General features: G+C 31.4%; 1 pseudogene; it reads right to left on the bottom strand.

The window, feature by feature from the left end:
* Positions 1–9,807: 9,807 nt before the first annotated feature.
* On the bottom strand, positions 9,808–10,877 carry LOC123211595 (annotated as a pseudogene).
* Positions 10,878–20,008: the final 9,131 nt, after the last annotated feature.

Here is a 20,008-nt window from a genome sequence, read left to right as displayed (position 1 = left end):
GAATATACTGCTAGGAATCTAATTATTGTAGTAGAGAAGATGACAATAAATTGAAAAAAAAAAAAAAAAACTTAAACCCCTATAGACAAGTTTACAACTAATATTGAAAAAGCTCAAATATCTCAACAAACGTAACATTTTATAGGCAAATAATTCTTGAATCAACCTTAAACACTTCCCCTTGATTCAAAATTGCACACACCAAGGTTTGATATGAAGTAGACATGTTTATGATATGAAAGAGCTTTTGTGAATATAACTACAATCTGCTCATCCATATTGCACAACTTTAAAAAGATTAGATCCTTTGCCACCAATTCACGAATGAAATGAAAACTAATGTTGATGTGTTAGCTATTCCATGGATTGCAAGATTCTTAATTAATACTATTGTGGTTTTATTACCACCAAAAAGTTTTAGTTGCCTCTTCTAGCTTTTGATGAAGATTAGCAAGATGTCTTCTTAGTCATACCGCTTGACATGAGGGAGAAATACATAAGCTATACAATGTTGTTATAACTTATTTCTTTGAACTATGTGACAGCTCTCGACCCAAAACTAATAACACAAATTACAATAAAAGGAATATTTAAAGGCTTTTTTTTTAATTTTAGTGTCATTTATAAATATCAATAATATTTTTACTAATATATAAACAAATGTCAGTGAATTTGGTGTCACTACATACATACATACATACATATATATAAACATATTAATCTTTTAATTTAAATTTCAACCTTTTATTATCAATAACAAAATTACACAATGTTAAAAACATACATGAGATTTTAAGATCCTTTAGAACATATATTTAACTAGTTAATTACAACATTAACTAATAAAAAACGAAAATATGTAACTCTCAATCCTACTAAACTTCAAGAAATGATCAAATGTAGCTCTAAATAATAAATCAATTCATATTATGTAACCTAAAATTATTAAAATTAAAACTATAATACACACCTCAATTGTAGGCCAAACACAAATATATGTCAAAGCAGCTGCTCTATTTTCTTGTCTGATGAACTGTAAAAAGATCCCACATGCACACATTTGTAACAATATAAACATAGAAGTTGAAGGTGCCCCCATTACATTAAAGTTAGACGATATTGTTACATGTAATCAAAGAATTTCTTTAAACATACCAATTTCTCTGAAGAGACATAAATTTGTCAATAGTAACATCCTGAAGTGCTCATTCAATCATCCAAAGACCCTACCCAATCACTAAAATTTGGAACTTGTGTACCAAATTTCATAGGTTACAACAGAACATAAAATCCTTTTAGTAATTCTATAATGATGTTTTGTAGCTATTCATAAATCTTGAAACCACAGCAATAGAGAATGAAATTTCTGGTCTTATATGAGCCAAATAAATCAAATCTCCGACTAAACTTTTGAAACTTGTTGCATTAGCTCTTTCGGTAACACCTTCAAGCTTAAATTTTTTCATTCACATTCATGGGTGTAGTTGTAATCTTGCAATTAAGCAAGTTAAATTTCTTTCAAAGATCTCTGACATATTTTCTTTGTGCTACTTGATTTACCTCAAGCTCAAGAGAATGCAGCAAACTCTACAAGACTTAAATTCAACTATAAGAGAGCTAGATGAACCCATATATATTATATCATCAATCATTAATTACCTTCCTTTTTCAAATAAAGAGTGGGCTCATTCTCACTTCTTTCAAACTCATTTTGCAGAAAATATAATATAGATCTTGTTGTACCATGCTTGTAGAGCCTCTTTTAATCCGTAAAGTGTTTTCCACAGTTTGTGCACTTTCTCCTCTATGCATTCTATTATGAAACCTTTGGGCTAAGTAACATACACCTCTTGCAACTCACTATTTAAAAAATATTAATTTAACATCAAACTAATACATAGGCCATTGCAGTTTTGCTGATAGAGCCAATATAGTTCTTACTTTTTCAAATCAAGCAACTAGAGAAAATATTTCTCCAAAATTAATACCCTGTTGTTGTGAGTATTCCTTTGCCACTAATTGAGCTTTGTGCTTCTGTATACTTCCATCTGCATGATACTTTGTTTTGAACACCCATTTCAAGCTAGTTGTGTTCTTACCATTGTGTAAGTCAACTCCTAAGTTTCTTTTTTTTCTTTGGATATTGCCATGTGTTCTTCTTTCATTCCATCTTGCAACTCGTCTTTTCCTGTTGAATCTTTAAAAGTTGTAAGATTTGTTGCAAACAAAGCAAAATACACACAATTCATAGATTTCTTTCAAAGATCTAAATTTTCTTGGAGATGTCGCATCAAAAGACTCATTTGAGGGAGATGAGCAACTACTATTTGGAGTTCTTGGAGTGGAATTTGTAGGGGCCACTACTATTTGAGGTTAGGGAGAAGAAATTCTTGAATTTGTTGGTGTTGGATCCAATTTTGCATTTGTTGAAGCCTGAAGCTGAGTTCTTTTGTTGCTACTACTCCAATTCCGCCTTGCTTTTCCATTGAACACTACATTTGAGGGTTATACAATCTATATGCTTTAGATTAGGGATAATAGCCAATTAAAATACATTTTTCATATGTCTGATCTAATTTATGATGACAAGCAATAGTTATGAAGTATCAAAAAAGGGAAAAAAATGTGAAAAATTACAAAAATCTAAAATAAAAATGTTCATATATTTGAAGTTACAAAATATAGATTAATTGCTAGTTACAATTTGCCACATAAATAAAAAAAATTGTATATAGTCTTGATAAGAAAAGGTTCTAAATAATCCATTCCGAAGCATCAATAATCTAAAATAATTGACGATACCTGGCCCTCTTCTTATGAAATTAATAAAGTGAAAATTGAGATATGAACAATTTCTTTATACCAAATGGTAGGACAGGCAAAAGGATAAAGTGTCCTGACCCTGAAGTGTTGCTCTCTTTGTCTTTTTATCTAACCAATTAATACTGGAATTATAGCTAAATTATTATTTTATTCTCAGAAGAAAGCATCTGAAAGATCAATACGCAACCACAAAAAATTGATAAAAATATTTCATTTTTCATAATTTTCGGCAGGCTCTATATTCCTTCCTCACTTCACTAGTAGAGCTAACAAATATTAAAAATTAAAAATATATTTAAAAAATTATGATTTGGTGGGCTGACCAACAAAAGCACACAGGTAGCCCAACTGAGAGCCTATGAAGGCACGGTCCAAAGGGCTTGGTGTTGTGTTGTTGGTCTTTCAATCCTAGCGGACCAACCTAACTAGTTAAACTTAGCCTGATCTGACCTTTAGGCATAATGAGTCATCTCAGAGCCAACCTAGCCTGCTCGACATGACCCACTACCATCTTTAAGTGCAGTTGTAGAAGTCTAATTAGTATGAAATGTATATGAGAGTGAAATACTAGAACGATTTGTAAGTGTATTTATTGTGTTTTTTATAAAAAGAATAAATATATCTAAATAATAAAGTTCATATTTTAGCTTTATTGTAATAAATTAGGTTTGAAATAAAAAAAGAGTAATACTATGTGCACAACTTTTGTGTGCAACCAAAGATATATCACTATTTGATTGAATAGTTAAAAAATAAAGGTAAACCAACACTCATTCATAAAGTGATATATCATTGTTAGTGTACAAATTTGTGTACATAGTTTTATTAATAAATAAAATATGAGCATATACTATAGTTATAACCACTGTTTTGAAAACCAAACTACCGATTTAACCTGTTGAACTGAAAATCGACTCTAAATCTGATATGGTTAACATTAAAAAATAGTTTACTTGTTGACTTAGTCAAACTCAGTCAAAATCGATGAACTGGATAAATTGGTCAACACTAACAGAACCAAATTTGACCAAAATTTAAGGTTTTTTTAAAATTTTAATTATTTTATATTAGATTGAATAAATTTTTAAAAGCCTGTAAGGAAAACATAAGTTTAAAAATAAAATAAAAAAGAAGAAAAAATATTATCTCATATCCATTGAAATGTTTTTTATAAACAATGACTTGTAGAATTATATATTTTTTTTTATATCATGAGATGGAGACATTTTTTTTATCTAATTGTTTCATTAAAATCATGTAAATAATTGTCACTCCTTAAAAAAAATATGTTTTAATCACCATAGGTCTGTATATCTTGATTGATTTTGTTTTTTGTTTTTTTTGTAAATTTTCAAGCAAAATATGTTGGTTAATATGATATTATTTAAAAAATTCATTATAATTTGATAACAAGCTAAACTAGTCGATTCTCGATTGAACCGATTAAACCACGAACCAGTGAGATAACTGGTTTGATCACCAATCTGATTTTAAAAATATTTCCTATAACTTGAAATTCAAAATATATACATAATCTACAAAAATTAGATTAAAGATACTAAAATAAGTTTAAATATGCATTAAAATTTGTGGATTAGGTAATACATAATCAGTCAAACCTAACCTAAGAAAACTCATTCTAAAACATCAGCCATAGTGTTTACACACTGCCCATTAAATTACTCCTCTTTCAATTATTTCTTGTATTTGATCAAAGTGATCTCATACCAAATATTTTTGCTTCCTCATTTTTCTGATTAAGCACCTAGCTATCCCACTTTCACCTGTTAGTGCCCATACTCTTGTTCCATATGCATCATCAATAATATCAACATAGTATTTAAACGGGCTGAACTCATTTGAGCATGGATCCTTTTGCAATATTTTGATTAATGATAAACAAATATTGCTTGCGAGTTCAGAGAGTTTGAAAATGAGAGATTAATGAGAGAATGAAAGATTGAGATTGAGAGTGTATGTATGAATTTTGGGAGGGGGAGGGGGTTTATATGGAAAAATTTTGAAGAAAAAAATTTTAAAAACAAACTAATTTGGCCTCACAGAAGGTTTTTTTTTTTTTGAAATTTTTTGTTTTTTTAAGGCACTACTACAAGTCATGTTGGTCTAAGTTAGCCTACTACAATAATAGGTCATGCCTTTTCGAACCGTGCTAAATTAAAGGGGTCCAGGTCATGCCTCTAGCCAACCCATCCCTTTTGACGCCTCTAGGCATGGGTAAACTCTATGGTGGTATGGGTTGGGTAAACTCTAACCTAACACAATGTCAACCGCTCTTGACAACCTATACCATCTTTTTCAAATCTAGATTGAACATCAATATGATGAGAATGTAAGTTTCAATCACTGCCAAATTAGTGTTTGGATAGTGAGAAATTATTTTCTTTGCTATGCTGGAGAGTAAATAGACAATTAGAGTTTTAAATTTGATTTTTAGTTTGAAAAATATGGAAGGAAAGTACCTTAAGGGTATTTTTGTAATTATACTAAAAGAGTAAATCAATAATTTATAATTAAACTAACAAAACACACTAACAAAATTGGTTAACATGTGGATATTTAGATTTTCTAAAATTTGCGGAGTGGGACTTTATTAATGGATTAAACTTTGGGTGAAAATAAAGCTTTTGGTCAAATCTAAATTGGCTTGATGGTGGACTAACAGTCCCAAAATAGTAACTTTTTTGTCAAAAACAAAAGTATACCAATATATAATCAAATCCAAGTGTTGGCCTAGTGGGTAGTTTGCTTCTTCCCAACTGTTTGGTCTTAAATTAGTTGTAATATTTCACGAGTTGATTGCTTTGACCGGATAAAAATTGAACTGTGAATTGCGACACTTTAGATTGTTTGATTGCAAGTTAAAGTCATCCAACTACAAAAACAAAAATTAGTCTTACCTAAACCAAATAAAGCCACGAGTATTCATATCAATCTGGACCAGGTTTCAAGTCTATGATGCATAACCTTAGTTTTGCCATCCCAATTTCATGGAATTCTATTTTTGGTTTCTTTAAAATTTGGGGTGCTTCTAAGACATCAAGAACTTCATATTTATTAATTTTCTTACCAGACATACCAAACTCTATAAAACAATGAGTCAGACAATTCTCACCATTAGCCTAGGAAAAAAAGAGGCCCTGAAAATATTTTGTACAATATATATATTTTTATTAAATCAATTATTGATTTCATGGATTATTTAAGTTTCTCAAAATTTTGAAAAATCTTTCGATAAAATCTCAACAGTCTCAAATAGATTCCTCTCATTCTCTTCACATCATCTCCTGGCCCCCGCCCCTCCTCATAAATAATTGGCTAAAGAACGAATTACCACCCAAAGTTTGTGAATTATTGTTTCCACCTTTTAACTATAAAAATTTTATTTATCCACCTATGGATAGTTAAAGTTAACAAAACTTTAACCCTTTAAAATTTTATCTCATTTTCCCTCCTAAACCCTAAAAAATAATAATTTTCCCTTATATCAAGTTTTAAAAAACAATATTTTCCCGTAAGGTTTAGTTTTCAATTTCCAACGGTATCTATAGTGTCTCGTTGGCTACCCCTCCCTCCTGATACTTCCTCTTCCTCTGGTGCTGTCTTTTTCGTCATCTCTCTCTTATCCAACTAGCTATTCAAGCCAAGAAGATGAAGTTTTTCATATTCCTCAACGAAAACGAGGGATCTTGTCTTCATCTGGGAAGGCAGTCATCTTCCCAAAAGAAGACGAGTCATCTAGAAGAAGAAGATGACTTGTTTTCCCAGACAAACAATGCACGACTGTTGGATGGAGAAGAGATGCTAAGACAAACCATCAAAGGAAAAGGAAGATCATCGAAGAAGGTGTCAAATGAAGTAGTCAAATATTGAAGTTAAACCCTAGGGGGAAAAAGTGATTTTTTAAAACTTAGCTTAAGGGTGAAATTTTTACTTGGCTTAAGGGTTTGGGGGGGGGGGGGGTGAAGAGATAAATTTTAGTTTATTTTTAATATTATTTATAAAATAATGATTTTGTCTTTAAAGCTAACAAACTTAATGATTTATAGATGGGTAAATGAGTTTTTCAAAATTAATGGATGAGAATTTGGTAAAACAACATTTTTTGGGGTGGGCATTAGTCCTTTGGCCTAAATCATGATCAGTTTTTTTTTTAATTTTCTAAAATCTTTTTTCTAGGTTTTCTTTATTCTTTTTCCTCTCTTTTTCATCCAAAAATATTTGCAAAAATTTCTTCACCTTCTAGGTGAGTTTTCAGTTTGAGTCAAATCTAGAACGTCACATCGTCCATCTTATCCTCGGTGATTTCTCATCATCTGGTTAACATCTTGGGATAGACCTGGCCACGGTTCATGAACCGCTGGTTTCGGTTCGGAACCGCCGGTTCACGATTCGAAAATATAAGGACCCTGAACCGAAACTGTAACAGGACGGTTCGTCCACGGTTCGGAACCGCCGGTTCCGGTTCATGGCCCCGGTTCGAAACCGATATTGAACAGTCAATTCTAATATATGATCTTGATTTAATTTTTAAATTATTAATTACAATAATTGAAAATTAAAAGAAAGGTTTGGACTTAATTACAATAAATAAAATAAATTATATAAATAAATTACATGATTAATTATAAAAGATAATAAATAAATAATAAATAAAATTAATTATAGAAATAAATTCTATAATTAATTATGAATTGTATAAAAAAAATTAAAATTGAAATTGAAATTAAGAAAGAATTTAATTAAATTTAAGAAAATTTGATTGAATTGAAAGATTGAGAGAGTATTAAGAGTTTAAAGAATGAGAATGAGAGTTTGAAGGATTGAGTGAGAGAGTAGAAAGATTGAAATTTGAGAGAATGGAATTTGGAGGAGTATATATAGGAAAAAACTTTTTTGAAAAAAATTAAAAATAAGAGGGTTGAATTGAGATTCAGAGAAATTGCAGGGGACCAAGTCCCCTGATTTTCTCTGAAAATTGCAGGGGATTGGTTCCCTGCAATTTTTCTTTCAAAAGGCAACGGTTCCCTGCGCAGGGAACCGTTGCCTTTTTAAATAAAATTCAAAAAAATTTCAAAAAAATTTCAAATTTTGTTCGGTTCAGCACAGTAAACCGCCGGTTCATAAACCGGTGTGAACCGGCAGTTCCACGGTTCCAATTTATGTGAATCGGAACCGAACCGTAGAGCCACGGTTTCGGTTCCGGTTCAGTCCGGTTCTGGGTCTGCCGGTTCCGGTTCCGGGTTTATCCGGGCCGGTTTCGGTCCGGTTCACGGGCCAAACCGGTGAACCGGACCGAAACCGGCCCATGGCCAGGTCTATCTTGGGAGAAACTAACATCTTGTTACAATATAACACACAATATTATTATTATTATTATTATTTCATTATTTTAATTTTCTATCTCTAATTATCACTAACAATAATCCAAAATTTATTTTCATTTCATTCATGAAACAGACAGAGATTAACGTTAATGACACCTAATCTTACTTGAATTAAAAACCATACAATTTGGCCACATGCCAATCTCCTTCTCCTTGGCCTCACTAATTCATTATCAATGGTATTATTATCTTATTAAATAATAATTTTATCCTTAAAATTAATAGATTTTATTAATTTTAATAGTCTGAGGGTAAAATTTTAAATTTTTAAAAGTTATTGATAATAGCTTAAAATTACATAAAACCTCATATGGGAATAAGTCTTTTGAACCTTTTATAATTATACTAAAACGGTATATAGTAATTTATAATTTAGAATTTTCAAAACTAACTGATGAAACTTTGTCAATTGACTAAGCTATGGGTGGGAAAAAGTCTTTTGGCCAAATTTAAATTGGCTTGGTGACAGTCCAACATCAACAATTGCCTTTTTTTGTTTTTCAAAAATAAAAAAATTCCATAAATAAAAATTATACCAGTATATAATCAAGTATTAGTATTGCCCAAGTGGTATAGCTTGCTCCTTTCGAACTGTTTGGTCTTAAATTAGTTGTAATGTTTCACAATAACATCATACTAACATCATCATATACCTTGACTGTTTTGACTGGATGGTTGAACGGTGAATTGGGACAATTTAGGTTGTTCAATTACATGTCAAAGTGATCCAACTACGAAAGAAAAAATTGGTAATACTTAAATCAAGTAATGCCATGGGTACCCATTGGACTGGTTGAATCAACCAATCTAACCCATAACCTTAGTTTTATCATCCCGATTTCATAGTATTCTATATTCAATTTCTCTAAAATTTGAGGCGCTTTTAAAACTTCGTATTTATTCATTCTCTTACTAGACATGCCAAACTCTATAAAATAATGAGTCAGACAATTGTTAGTACTGGCTTAAGACATGGGCCACTAAGCGTATGGCTAAGGCCCCAAGAAAAAGAAGGCCGCCAAAGTATCTTGTTCAAAATATGTCTTTATTAAATAAATTATTGATTTCATGAATTTTAAACAACTTCAATCTATTATTTAAGCTAATAAATGCCATCAATTGACTATTTTCTTGGTACCTAACGTTAATATACATTCTTTACTCCTTTATTTTCTTTGTTATTTACTCTTCTCCTATTTTCTATATCTTCTACTCTAGCTATTGTACTCTTTCACAAAATCTTAAAAATTTGTCAATTGAATTTTTTAAAAATATAAACATACACATAATCACATTATGCATAAATTATGATGTAGAAATAGGAGTAATTATCATTGGATTTTGGGATTTAGAGGGATGTTGGAACTTAATCTGAAAATTCAGAGAGTGTCTGCAAAAATAATAGAGTCAGAATCAAATTTCCTGGGATTAACTATTTGAAAGACATATTTTCTATGCTATATTACCTTTCTTGCTTTTATTTTTATTCAATCCTTTTTATACATAAAGAATATTAAAGAAATACTTGCCCGTTTTCTATTGCTTCCTAACAGAGCTAAAATCTCTATGTTAAATGGCTTCATGACTCCAAATTAACTCGTAGCACTGCATTTTTGGATTCCCTGCGATGACCAAAAGTGAAAAAGGATCTTCTAACTTTGTTACTGCAACCTTCAATGGGGTTAATTTCACTCACTTGCCTGTTTTGTTGTAAAGCTTCTTGAATTGCTGAATACAACTTGGGATCAGTTGATGAATCCATAGAAAATGATCTTCTAATGGGTTCTATTGCAAACTGCTCAACTTTGTCTCTGATATCAATACATTCATCTCCCATACGGCTCACCTTATGAAACTTCCTCACCTTCGTAGGAACAAAACATTCATCTCTTGAAGGCAATCTTTCTTGTGTTGCAAGCATTGTCTGATCCACAGAGTGACGAGTAGTGAGTTCAGTCACAACATAATCCTCATCACTGCTTGCCACATTTTCAGTGCAGGGATTTGGATCTTGTGGGGTGGAGCTGGGTGCTATAATTCGATCAAAGGGAAATCTTGTTGTGGATGAAATACTTGCTCTGCAAAGTGGGTAATTTGCATTGTTTTGAAGGAAACGTCAATGCAGTTAACGCGAAAAACATGCTATCCCAGTCTCTGCATCCTAACGTGCTTTTTCATCAAATATGCTTCCTTCTCCATTTAACATGATCCTGGATACATCAACCCTACTTTCATAATATCTTTGCTTTGTCTGTAAATTTTAGGTGAAGAAGAAGATGCAAAGAATGTCATGCATGTAGGTAGAACAAAAATCAAAGCATGATTAAGACATATAAAAGAAGGAGGAAACTTTTACCTATTTTTTTGCCTCTTATAAGGATAAAAAATGATGGATTAAGCTCCTCACTTAAAGAATATCCGAAAGAGTATACCTTCCAAGCCAAATATTAAAGAGAGAGGAGAGCTTTTAGTTTATTTTGCAAGAGAAAGTAAAGTGAAAGAATGTTTATGCTATTTCAAAATGCACTAAAATGCACTTTATATAACGGTGGCCTATTTTGCAATTTCAAATTCTTGTTTGGCCTAATAAATTCATATTTGAAGTCTTATCATGCATGCATATCAAATATATACCTTAGCCACCTTCATTTTATCTCACTAATATCTTAACTTTTAAAATGTTATTTTTGCACCCATTTAATATTTTATATGATTTTGATTATCCTTTGGAAGGTGCTAGCCATCCTTGGATAATTAATTCTTCCTTTAGAAAGCTTGGTTTGTCGGTGTAACCCTTTAAGTTCACCGTGGCATAGTCGTGAGTTCTTTTTCAGATGATCCGAAAATGCACCGAAAACTCAACGACTATAGTAAACATCCAGCAATGTGCCATAGCCCCTAAACCACTATAAAGAAATACTTCATCGAACCTAATATCTCCGATCATATATTTCATGCAGGTAATATTCTTTTATTGTCCAATCTAGATCGATTTTGAACTATGGATTGTCAAAGTCCTAATTTTGATTCTTTACGAATCATCAATTTAAATATTCGGAAAATGTAATAATGAACATTCTTCGTATGACTTGCATTATACTCTAGCTAGAGATTTCATTTTTAATATTTATCATTGTTCACTTCAGAACTCAAATTCGAGTCTAATCAATGACTATTCAGAACCCAATATTTTTCTAGTCAACGAATCCCATCTTAACTATTATTCTTCTCTAAATACAAGTAACACATGACCAATATGACTTGTCTTATGAGATATGGTTAACCCTATATATATATACCACATGAATTATACGTATTCATATCGGATCTGATCATGATATCTCAGGTCAAAAGATTACTTCATACATTAGTACAATCTTATGATAAGTCATTGACTAAGATTTAATACCCATGTGACTTATCGTTATTTGGTCATGTTCGAAAAATAATTCTCTAATTGTTAATTCATACCAATATCATAATGACATGACCATTATCGTCACCCGTACTAATGTCATCTCATGGCATTCAACAAAGGTATTCAATATGCCAACTATGTGATATAATTGCCCAAGTTATGTCACGTTCGTATGGAATAATTCGTCAATTTAGTAAATATATTAAGTGAGTCATCCGAATAGTTCACATACATACTTTATATCATCACAAATAAATGAAACAACTTATGTATATGAACAAAAAGACTACTTTTTTTATAAATAATTTACATAAATGTACATACAAGATTAAAATGCCCCAGAATCGATAACATGAATGGTTCATAAGGTATAAACTAATAAAACTCCCACTTGCACTAGAGTCATTTGTTGTTGTATCGCATACTTATCTTCTCAAGATGATGGTCCAACTGTTTCAGTGTCATCACCTTAGTTAGTGGGTCAGTTATATTTTTTGCTGATGGTGTCTTCTGTACTATTATCTCTCTAGTTCCAACAAATTCTCTCAAAATGTGATACTTCCGCTAAATATATTTGGACCTTTGATGTGCTATTAGTTCCTTTGCCTGTATAATAACACTGGTATTATCACAGAACATGGTTATTGAATAAGTCATGTTCACATCTATACAACCTCTTTTGCAACTTCTAAAGCAACAATATATTCTGTTTTGTAGTGGTGTCGATTGTGGTTGATTGTTTGAAACTCTTTTAACTAACCACATCCTCATTACAAATAAAAATGAACCCTGACATAGACTTTTTATCATTAACATCCGATTAGAAATTAGAGTCTAAGTATCCATGAATGTTTAACTCTGGACACCCATAACTCAAAACATGATCTTTGTCCTGTCTTAAGTATTTAAGGATTAATTTCACAATTGACCAATGTTTCTCACATAGATTGGTTTAATATTTACTTGTAACACTTACAAAAAATGTTATATCAGCTCTTGTACATAGCATTGCATACATGAGTCCATCTACAACTGAAGCATAGGGCATATTACGTATCCGTTATCACTCTTTATTGGTTTTTGGACCTATATCTTTAGAAAGATGAAAACCATGAGTGAAGGGCAAAAATCCTCTTTTTGAGTTTTCCATATTGAACCTTTTCAAAAAAACTTTTATGTGCAATTTTTGAGATAATCCAATTATCTTTTTCTTTCTATCTCTATAGATATGAATTCTAAGGACAGGTAGTATCTCCTAGGTCTTTCATCGAGAAGGTTTTAACAACCAAATTTTCACTTCATTCATCATATCAATGTCATTACCCATTAATAGTATGTCATCTACATATAATATGAGGAATATAATGACATGATTTTTAACCCATTTGTAAACACAAGGTTCATCTGGATTCTTTTTGAAACCAAACAATTTGATTGTTTCATCGAATCAGATGTTCTAGCTTCTGGAAATTGCTTTAATCTGTAAATAGATCAATGCAACTTGCATACCTTATGCCTTTTGAAAATGAATACAAAACCTATAGGTTGTTCCATATATATGTTTTCATTATTGAATCTATTGAGGAATGCAATCTTGACATCCATCTACCAATTTCATAATTATAGTATGCTACGATAACTAGTATTATTCAGATGGATTTAATCATAGCTACGAGTGAAAAAGTTTTCTTATAATCTAACCCTTGTTTTTTGGTATAATCTTTTGCTACTAATCGAGCTTTATAGGTCTCAACCTTTCTATCTTTGTCAACCTTTCTCTTAAAGACCCACTTACAACCAATAAGAACAATTCCTTCCAATGGATTAACAAGTGTCCATACTTGATTAACGTGCATTGATTTTATTTCAAAATTCATTGCTTCTAGACATCTACTTGAATCTACATCTAGTATACCTTCCTAATAAATTCTAAGATCCTTATGATAATTTATTTCTCTTACTAAGTAGGATTCAAATCTTGCTCATGAAGAAATTCATATCTTTTCAGAGGTCTATATACCCTAGTAGATTTTCATGCTAGAATCATAGTATCTAATACTAAGGCTCACTGAGTGGACAATCTAATCTCAGTAATGTCAGTTTGAGGTTCTTTAGACTCTTCCTCAAGCTCAACGTTTCTTCCTACACCACATTTTTTTAAGAAATCTTTCTCGAGAAAGTGTGCATTCCTACTGATTGTTATTCTTTGATCAGTCAGAATGTAAAAGTAATATTCTAAACTATCTTTAGGATATCCTACGAACCAACCCTTCTCTAATCCAACATCTAACTTATCTGTTTTAATTACTTTGACATAAGCTAGACATCTCTAAATTTTCATATAGTTGAGATTTGGGTGTTTGGAATACTATAACTTATATGGTGTTTTCTAGACTAATTTTGACAGTACCCAATTTAAGATATGCATAGTAGTTTGAAAGGTATATCCCCACAATGACATCGACAAATTTGTAAAGCTTACTATTAATTGTACCATATCTAATAAAGTACGATTCCTCCTTTCAGATACACCATTATGTTAAGGTGTGTATGGAGGTGTCATCTGAGAAATTATTTCATTGCCTTTCAAGAATTCTTGAAATTTTGTACTCAAATATTCTCCTCCATGATTTGATCGCAAAATTTTTATACTTTTTCTAATTTGGCTCTCTACTTCATTCTTAAATTCTCTAAACTCTTCAAAAGATTCTAATTTGTATTTCATTAAATATAGATACTCATACTGAGAATAATCATTAGTGAAGGTAACGAAGTAATGAAAGTCTCCACTAGCCACATTATTAACTGGTCCACATATATCTATATGTATTAACTTTAATAATTTTTTAGCTCATTCCCCTTTTATTCTTAAAGGGAGATTTGGTCTTTTTTCCTTGGAGGCATGATTCACAAGTTGGATAGGATTCAAAACCCAATGAACTTAAAAGCCCACTTTCTCCAAGTTGAATCAATCTTCTTTCTCCAGTATGACCCAATCTATGATGCTATAGAACCTTGGGGTTTGTTTCACTTCGAATTTTTTTATTAATAATAGAATTTATATGATAATCATTCAATTTTAATACATATAAACCATTTGTATTTATAGTTTTGCCCACTACAATATTTTCACAAAATATCAAACATTCATTTTCATTAAATTTAACATTGTAACCAAGCTTACATAATGCAGAAATTGAAATGATGTTTCTAGTGGCTTGTGCAAAATACAAAACATCATAAAGGCTCAAAATATGCCCTAATGGTAGTCTAACTTGGCAAGTTCCCGTGGTTTCAGCTACAACCTTTGCTCCATTTGCCATCTTCAAAATGATCTTGCCTTGTGACAAAACAAAATTATTCTGCAGTGCCTACATAGAAACACACACATGAGACGTAGCTACTGAATCTATGATCTAAGAATGATTATCTGAATCCAAACTTAATTTGAATTCAATGACTTGATAATGGATTATACATGTTTTGTTCTTCTTAAGTTGTCCAGGTATAACGGACAATTCCTCTTCCAATGTCTATCCTTTTAGCAAAGGAAACACTTTCCCCTTTCTTTTGCCTTTTCCACCTTGGTAGCACCTTTCTTAAATTTCCTCTTCTTGGGTCCAATATTGGACCTTTCTTTTGTTGTTTTTTGGGCCTCTTATTTGCATTTGTTGAAGTCTGAAGCTGAGTTCTTTCGCTGCTGCTACTGCATTTCCACTTTGCTTTTTCATTGAACTCTACAATTGAGTGTCGTATAATCTATATGCTTTTGATTAGGGACAATAGCCAATAAAAAATACATTTTTTAGATTTCTAATCTAATTTATGTGGACAAGCAATAATTATAAAGTATCAAAAAAGGAAGACAAAGATGAAAAATTATCAAAATCAAAAACAAAAAAGTTCATATATTTGAAGTTATAAAGTATAGATTAATTGCTAGTTACGATTTGCCACATAAAAACTATTGTGTATAGTCTTGTTAAGAAAAGGTTCTAAATAATCCATTCTGGAGCATCAATAATCTTAAATAATTAACGAAACCTGGCCCTCCTCTTATGAAATGAATAAAGTGAAAAATGAGATATTGACCAATTAATATCTAACCAAATGGCCCTTCTCTTTATACCAAATGTTTTGAATGGAATCATGAAAAGTCGTTTGGAAGGCCGACTTGCTTCTTTTTTTCTAGCTTTCCAACATTACTGAAGTTACAAGATATCTATTCTTACTTATCTAAGGGTTTAGAGCTTTATGATTTTTTCTATATAAAGGAATCTGGCTTCAAACGTTTAGTACCAAGACAAACACAGCAGAAACTACTCTAGTTTGTCGACATTTATACTGCTAATTAATGGCTCCTCAAGTTCATCAGGCAAATTATTACAACCACCTTGCTAAGGTTGGCAGGGAGGGCTTTGCTCTCTTGGAAGAGATCAACCGTATCCGCCGCCCAAAGAAGTTTGAGAACAGGCATCAGCAGCCTCCTCAACCACATGATTTTCATCACCATCAGTACGAGCATCTTGAGCCTGTTGGTTACATCTACCGCAGTCCCCCTATTATCATCGTGCCGAAAGAGCCCGTCATAGATAGCAACCAGGCAGCTCAACTCTACGGTGGTATGTTGGTCGTGGATCATAGTATAAGAAAAGCAATTCCCAACCGTGGTTATTAGACTTTTGCTTAATTTTCTTCAGAATTTCGCATATTTAATAGACTTATTAAATGCTATCTAAAATATGCAATTTGTATTTGTCTTCTGCTATATTTAGTGTAGCATGTATCCTTCTTGTGTAAGCCTTATAGTCTGTCTTTCTTATATACTATATGCCTCTCCCTTGATTTTATTCTAGTCATCAAGGAGTAGAGTTTTATCTTAATCTAAGTTATATGAAATCTGAAGTTGAGTATCCATGTAATTATGTTGAACTCAGTACGAGAGCCTACTTGTTGTGCTCTCAAATTATGTAGTTAATTAATATATACGGGTTGTTGGGCACTTGCAGGCATGTAACTTTTTCTCTCTTTACATGAATTCCAAAGACAAACTTACTCAACAGTTATTAGATACCCATTTTTAATAAGCTAATTTCATTATGTATTTGCAACTAGACTTAGACTCCCTGGAAACTATAGTCGCGTGTCCGTGATTGGGTAAATGGAAACAGAATTGTGAATATCGTTTTCCAGAGCTTGAAAATGATGGTTCAATGAATAATTGTGGCACCCGATAACTGAATAAACTGAAGGGATACTAAACAATACATTCAAGTATTTTAAATAAGAGAATGGCCAGTTAATCAAGAATATTTTGTCTAATAATATAAATATTAATCAAAGTGAGCGAAACAGGTTTGGAACTCTGTTCATTTTTACCAAATTAACGACATTAAAGGCTATGCATTTTCTATGCATGGTCGTAATTTTAGTTATCCAATTAAAAACATATCTTGAAATTGTCAAGATACTGAATCCTTATCCAATTTCAAATACAATGAATAGATATACAAATGTGCATCCCAAACACGATCGACCGTTCGTTCTTAACACTTAGCCATTTTCTCACACTTGATGCAAAATGATTATTCTACCCTCCTTAAGGCATGCATGGGTATACATCCATGTGGTGCACGATCTTCCCTGCTTTAAATCAACATATGGACAAAATAACTCTATTTAGAATAAAAAGACTAAAGTACCCTTAGGTATACCTGAGGGTATAACGATATTTCTCTTCAAATACATACCATCATGGAATATAGACCTAAAGAGTTATGTCAACTTAAACTGCTATTCAACTCCCAATAGACTTACACATGATTGTCACTTATTAAAATACAATGAGCAAAAAGGTGTATAATCATACAAACCAAATAATATTAACTCATAAAAAAAACAACCGTATCAAGCATACAAGTAGAGTGTCTAAAACTAAACTCAAACATAGATAATGCATAAATAAATGCATAATCTCCATGAATAAACAAACACATTATGTATGTACTAATTTGTATACTTAAAAGTATGTATTGCTTATACACATAAAAAATGAGTAGAAATTTGTGCATAAATGATAATATGTCCCCATGTGATTAGATGTTATTTTATCTTTAATTCAAAATTATTTAACTGTATAATGCCATGTTATTTTTTGTATATAAAGTTTTATTATTATCATTTATATAAAAAGGCTACTAGAAACACGTGTGTTTCAATGTGAGATCAACACTAAGATATATATTTAATTTCATAACATATATCCATAAAAATAGGAAATAAATATCACTAATAAATATTATCAGGTTTTAGATTGAAAGCCAGATATATATAAAATGTTGGGAGGAATATTCACCAATATTATAAATAAAAGATTATGCAAGAGGAATCTGATTCACCAAGAAAAGTCTAATTCATGAAGATTTGGGTGCAAGCATATAAGTGCTAGGAAAAATTTTATCCATTGTACAAGTTTACATGATTGAAAAGGCTTGAAATTATCTAAAATATTGATTTGGAATTATGGAAATTCTCATTCAATTGGTGGTTTGACCAAATCAATATTATGTATCACTTATTCAAAGAGTTACGATTAAGGAATTTTTCCCTAAAACTACTTAAATGTGTTTTTATAAGATTGAAAGAAAAATATCTTGTGTCTATGAAATAAGTAATACTTGTTTTGAGAAGCATTTGAAGTATACGAGCTCAAAAAGCATATGGGATTGTGAAAGATTTAATGTTATTTGCGTTCTGCATCTCTATTATTCGGTACACCTTATGTTTTACTTGATCTATATAAAAGGCTATTGGGTATCGTATTCCTCATTCTTTTATTCAACTTTTTTTATGTTTTTGAGATAAAGAAGATATATAGTGCCACCTCAAATGCCTTACCCACTCTTCTTATATTTGATTGATAAGAACCTTATTTTAGATAAATTCACAAGTAAATCATTTTTGCATCACTTGTAAAACGACATGGAGATGATGAAAGGGAAATTCCAAAAGGGCCAATTTTATAGATATTTTATGGCCAACCCAAATAGGCTATCTTGATTTCTATATAAATCGACCTTCGACCTTAGACCTTTGTTACAAGACAAGACTTCTCATTTAAGCAATTACTTAATTTGAAGATGTCACATCAGGTGGATCATCTTGCTCAAGCTGGTCAAGAAGGGTTTGTTGAGTTAGACAAGATCCTATGCACCAACTAGAGGTATGAAATGAAAGAATTCTAATTTGGGTTGTAAACTGAATGAATATTATTGATGAAATATTGTACATTTTACAGTATTATAGTGTAATCTAAAAAGGAAATTTAATCTTATGAAACAAGAAAAATAATATATACCAAATCAGAATAGGATCGAATCAAAATCAGATCAAACCAGAATTATATTGAATCAAATCAATCATAATTAGATCCAATCAAAATCTGACTGAATAGGAAAGTAAACATTATTTAACACTCCTTTGCAATTACAATAGTAGCTCGCAAAGCTGCAATTGAAGACACAAGGAAAGAAAGTGCTCACAAGACAATCTCTTTATAAAGATATGAACAAGCTGAGAAATGATAGGGATATGTCGGAGTCGAATAGCTCCATAGGAAACTAACTTGCAAATGAAGTGCAGGTCGATGTCGATATGTCATGTGAGAGCATGAAACACTAGATTAATAGTCATGTATAAAGCAAATTGATTGTCATAAAACACGAGTAGATATTAGTGTAGTGGAATGTTGAGCTCTCGTAGAAGATAAAAAAACCACCAAACATCAGTAATCACATGTGTAAGTGCTCGATAATCAAACTTTTACACTAGAATGGGACAAAGTAGCCTGTTTCTTGGTAATCCAACAAATAAGGTTACAACATAGGAAAACACAATTATTGGTGATAGAACGTCGTATTGAAACATCAATAGCCCAATCAACATCTAAATAAAGAATAAGATGAAGACTAAAGTCTCAATAAGATGTGAGGCCATGAAACAGGGTCCCCTTAATATAACAAAAGATGCATTCGATTGCACACATGTGTCTATGAGTAGAAGTAGATAAATATTGAGTAACCTGATTCACAACAAAAGCATTATCAAGCCAGGTGAGCATAAGATACTAAAAACCATCAACTATGCTATGATAAAGTATAACATATGGAAAAGAGATATCATCAATCGATGAAGATGTCTTAGAATTAACAAAAGGAGTAGCACAAGGAGCGTATGAGTCAAGTTGGAAGTGTTAAAGTAGATCTACCATGCAATGACATTGAGACAATTGTAAGGTGATAGGCTATTGAGCAACTTTCATATGAAGAAAGAAACTGAGAGTACCCAAATCTTAATAAGCGAA

The sequence above is a fragment of the Mangifera indica genome, chromosome 3 (genome assembly GCF_011075055.1).
Source record: "Mangifera indica cultivar Alphonso chromosome 3, CATAS_Mindica_2.1, whole genome shotgun sequence".
NCBI lineage: Eukaryota > Viridiplantae > Streptophyta > Magnoliopsida > Sapindales > Anacardiaceae > Mangifera > Mangifera indica.
Note: the sequence above shows the minus strand (reverse complement) of the source record. Positions and strands in the feature narration are given on the sequence as shown.